Source organism: Limulus polyphemus, unplaced genomic scaffold (genome assembly GCF_000517525.1).
Source record: "Limulus polyphemus unplaced genomic scaffold, Limulus_polyphemus-2.1.2 Scaffold5199, whole genome shotgun sequence".
Classification (NCBI taxonomy): Eukaryota; Metazoa; Arthropoda; class Merostomata; order Xiphosura; family Limulidae; genus Limulus; species Limulus polyphemus.
The window spans coordinates 12729-17985 of NW_013670809.1; positions in this window are offsets into that span (position 1 = coordinate 12729).

Below are 5257 nucleotides of genomic sequence, written 5' to 3' on the forward strand. Positions count from 1 at the left end.
ATTGACTAGTTCTTCCTCCTGGCACATACCCAACAATGCCCCTTCCTTAAGTGTCTGCTCACATTTAGAGAAATTAGCCACTGTTATGGGTACTACTTGATGACCTGCCAATCTTCACGTCTGTTGGCCTGGGTGGGTCTTCCATTGCTTCCACAAGCATCGGGCTTCCTTGAGGATGTTCTTTTATTCTATCCCAAATTATCTTCTCTGACATAGAGGTATTGAAGTTGACTTAAGTGTTGTGACTTGCAAATCAACAGATGCCACAACACTTACCAGAATTTGGCCTTTGTTGTTCCCAAACGTTATTTTATCAAAGTTAACTACACACTTCCTCGGTAATAAGTAGTCCAACCCTAATATACATTGGTCTTCAATGTCAGCCAAGTATACTTTGTGTCTGTCCTTTATGCTCATGAGCTCAATAGTTACCCACACTGGTCTCCACAGCCTTGCATAATGTCCTGTCACACCACAGAGCTTCTGTATGGCTTCTGATGCTCCTTTGTGATCTAGCACCTTGATACTCACTAGGGTTTGTTGAGATGCAGAATCTATGACAAAGTTGCAGTTTTGGCCATCCAGCTTTCCTGTCACGTAGATACTATGTGTGCTTTCCATTTTACACTTAGCTGTTGGGACTTTCACGATGGGGGTTCGTGGGCGTCCCTCAACACCAACCACTGCTGGTTTCCCCGAGGCTGACTTATTGGTAGTATTCTTCTTAAACTGGCTCCTCATATATCCTTGCTCTCCACAGTTCCAACAACCTCTCTGGGTAGCAGTCTTTCCTGCCATGGCATCTTCCCTGTGTTGAAGTTGTGTCCAGGTTTTTACAGTGCCAGCAAGGTCCCTCAAACCTCTCTGAAAGCTGCCCTTTTCTGGCCTTGAATTCTGATGACTGTACCAATCTTGGTACCTATGTGCTGGACTTAATGTAGGATTCGAATTCAAGAGCTCTGTCCATTGCATCCTGCATAGTCGAGGGGTGTGCTTGCTTTACTTGTATCTTCAGTTGTGGACTGTCCAAGGCATCTACAAACTGATCCCTCAGCAACAGCTTGAGGACATTGGGTGGTGCAGTTGGGTAGGCCTTGTGTGCCATACTTTCCAAATCCTGTGCCAGCTTTTGCAGGCTCTCCCCTTTAGCACGGACTCTCGTCCTAAACCCAGCCCTTTAGACTTCGGACTGATTTCGAGTTCCATAACTGATTTCTAGAGCAGCTACGATTGCTCTATAGTTGTGCCTGTCGTCTTCTGACAACTGTCCAAGTATTTCCAGTGGATGTCCCTTCAGGCTCGTTGCCAGGTACACTGCTCTCTGCTCCTCCATCCATCCATTCATTTCTGCCAGGAGCTCAAATTGTGCTCTATATGCTTCCCATGGTGCCTTCCCATCGAATTCCTGTGGCTTCCTTCGTACTAGATCACCCCTATTGCTGACACTCATGTCTGGAATATGACTTCTGTAGGACTGAAGATTTCTTCATTAGGGTTTAGCTGCGGGGTCTGGAAGGGGCTTCCTGTTGTCTGGGGCTGATTAGGTCCATGACTAATATATTCTCCCTGTGTAAAAGATATTAAATCGTCCTTTAATGTATTTAATTCACTTTGAAATTTACTAGTCTTTGCCATTTGTACTTCTTGTTTCCTTTCTTGTTCCAGTTGCCACTGCTGCTGGTTTTCTTACCACTGCTGTGGTCTGGTCTTGTTTATTTTTATTTTTCCTCCAACAACTGCTGTAATCTCTCTTCTTGTTTCTTTTCTTTTTTCCTCCAACAACTGCTGTAATCTCTCTTGTTTATTTTGTTGTTCGAGCTGCCACTGTTTCAGGTTTTCTTGCCACTGCTGTTGTCTCTTTTCTTGTTTCTTTTCTCGTTCTTCTTGTTTCTTTTCTTTTTTCTCCAGCAACTGCTGTAATCTCTCTTCTTGTTTCTTTTCTTTTCCTCCGACAAGTGCTGTAATATATCTTCATGCTTCTTTTCTTTTTCCTCCAACAACAGCTGTAATCTCTCTTCTTGTTTCTTTTCTTTTTTCTTCAACAACTGCTATAATCTCTCTTCTTGTTTCTTTTCTCGTTCTTCTTGTATCTTTTGCTGTTCTTGTATTGCTGCCATCAAATATGCTAAGTCGTAGTTTGATTTGTCACTTCTCGTTTCCATCTCTTTTTTGTTCTTTTCCATCCCACTCTCTGACACTAATTTGTTGTGTCTCTGCTTGTTTGTTAATTTCCCGTAGAAGCTCTTTCCGAGAAACTTCAGCGTTACAAGTTCTTCCTCGATACAAACTTTTAGCAAACAGTAATTTCACAATCTCGATAACAAAAAGCACACACACTAGCTCGAAACAGAATCATAAATAACCCGGAACTCTCATTCAATCATCCCGCAGGCTTTCTTTGCCAGGCTTATATACAAAAAAGAGGGCGTCCCGAACAAACTTGGTCTTTCTCGATAATTCATAATCATTCGAGAAATTCATCACGTGTTACCAGCGTCTCGTGACTTCCGCTGTTGTAACAATATTGATAGATTTAGTCATAATATGTCATTGTTTGATGCGTTTTTATTGGTCCATAGTATTAAAATAATATCAAGCATTCTGTATTGTTGAGCTTTCAAGGACACTTTCTGTGTTTCTAAGTGAAGAATAGAATAACTATTTAATTATAAACAATATGAACAGACTTATAAATAGAAACAGCTATGTAACAAAAGAATATTGAAAGAAAGTAAGATTACTGAAGAACCAGAGATGATCAGTTAATAACCGATTCACAGGAAATAAAACTGAGTTCCAATATAATTAAGAAGAGTGAGATTATAAGGGCCAATCCTTTGGGTGGGCGACGTGTGCCTCCGGATGGGGCGCGAAAAATCGACATTACAATTAGCAGTTTTTATCAATTTTACAGGGGCAGGGACGCCGAATACAAAGTTCGCACAGGTTAAACTTTTGCCCAGGGCCGGCTCTGGAAAATATATTTAATGATAACTGTGATGCTACTGTAGGCTATGTTCAACAGACAGTGTCTGGGAAGTTTGTTCACTGAACACTGGACATTAATCAACAATTATCAATAATATCCATGAAAGGAGATAATTATTATTATATAGATACAATAGATTATATATTATAAATGTCTGGAAGTATTCGAAAAAAAATATTATTTGAGCGTTTGTTTATTTTAGAGCAAAGCCACATTGGGCTATCTGCTTTGTCCACCGTGGAAAATCGAGCCCTGGATTTTAGCGTCGTAAGTCAGTAAACTTACCGCTGTCCCACCGTGGAACATTATTTGGGCAAACAAGTATTTTAAGGAAGGGTAGTTTACAGTATATTTCTAAGCAATGATTTAAGCCATCAGGCGTTTAAAAAAAACAAGAGGGAATCCTCAACAGCCGTGGCATTTGAAATTCTTTTAGGCAGGATTAGAGTAAATTAATCTATGATACCTTTTTCTCTTTTTTTATTAGCGATATTTTTGTGCGCCAGCAATACCAAGCGTGGGGCGCGCGTATACCCGATTCGATTTTATTACTCATCAATGTCTCCACCAGCCTACTCTCAAATCGAAATTCTTTTAGGCAGGATTAGAGTAAATTAACTTATGAGACTTTGGGCGTGATCAAATACATCAATCGAAAGGTTTGACCTCCTGAATCCAAAACTATAATAAGATCTTAAATCGGTGAAGAGATGACGGAGCTATGAGCTAAAAGTTTGTACTTGAAAGAAAAACTCGGAGCCATTCAATGAGCCGCGGCTGAAAAGTTTACGATTGTTGTTCTTTGATGTTAAGCACAAAGCTACACAATGGGCTATCTGTGCTCTGCCCACCACGGGTATCGAAACCCGGTTTCTAGCGTTGTAAGTCCGCAGACATACCGCTGTGCCACTGGGGGACTGAAAAGTTTACGTAAAACCCTTATACATAATTTTTCTTCATCAAAAGGGTCCCGGGCGTAACCTTACTGGTTAGCGTTCCAGGTTGCGTATCGAAGAGTCCAATATTCGACCCATGACGTTTCTGGACACACTCCACTAGTTTCAACTCTGGAATCGTTATAAAAGTGCCATTCAATCCTGTTATTTAAGTCCATAATAGGTAGAAATTAGAAATGGCTATACCTGAACTCTCAGGATCCCTGACCTGGTTGTTTAATAACACATGTATTATTATATGAGGTGCCGTTAAGGGCTACTTTTGTAAAACGGAATATTCAGAGTTGACCGGAATTCTTATAACGCACCCACGGTACTAAAGTGCGGAGTGCAATTTTTTCCTTCTTTTTGCTGTAACTGGACACAAACCACGGAACCTCAGGTCTACAGCCCGGCACGCTAACCAATGGCCGCGTTCGATTCCTACTTTATAGTTATGTGCTGTTTATGATGAGTTTGGTTTACATAAAATGCCAGGAAAAAAAGAACCCTAGGGAGTTCTATACTTTTCAAATGATGCTTTTCCATAATCCTTGAAAATTGATACATTTTTATTTCTGCCAGAATCTTCAACATCAAAAGCAACAGTAATTTTGAATGTTTCCAATGCTGCTATTAATAAGTGTGAGGGTTAAGTTATATACTATCTTAAATCCAAATGATCGAAGGCCAAAGTTCAAAGTTCTTAACTACTCAATGCGCATAGTTAACTTATCGTTTTACTTTATATTGTCATATATGTTCAATGTTCGGCTGATCAAATTTGTTTGCTATTTTAGTATGAAAAAAATGTTTCTTAATAATCATCACTAAATTTTTACACTGGTGACACTCCTGTTTGTTTTTGAGCACAAAGCTATCCACATGGGCTATGTGTGCTCTGCCCACTTGAAGTCTCGAAACCCGATTGTTAGCGTTATAAGCCCTTAGATTTATAGATGAGCTACCAGGAGACAACTGAACTTGAATTTTTACATTTTATCAGTAATGCTCAAAACCATTATTATTTACAGCCTTAACAACACTTCATACGTCACATTGATTATTAAACTGTTACGTCTCCGTTTGTTAATTGATTTTCAGTAAATTCGTTCCGACGAAACTTTGACGACACAAGTCCTTTCTTAATAAAACTGGTTTATTCTTTCCGAATATAACTTTACCGATACACTTAACTTCAACAATCGCGCTAAAACAAACGCTAATCAACGAACGTCAACAATACTTCTGACTGCAGTTCAATTACTCACTGTCTACACACACATTACCGCGTCACGTTGTCCCCCTCTTTTATATACCCGACTACCCTATA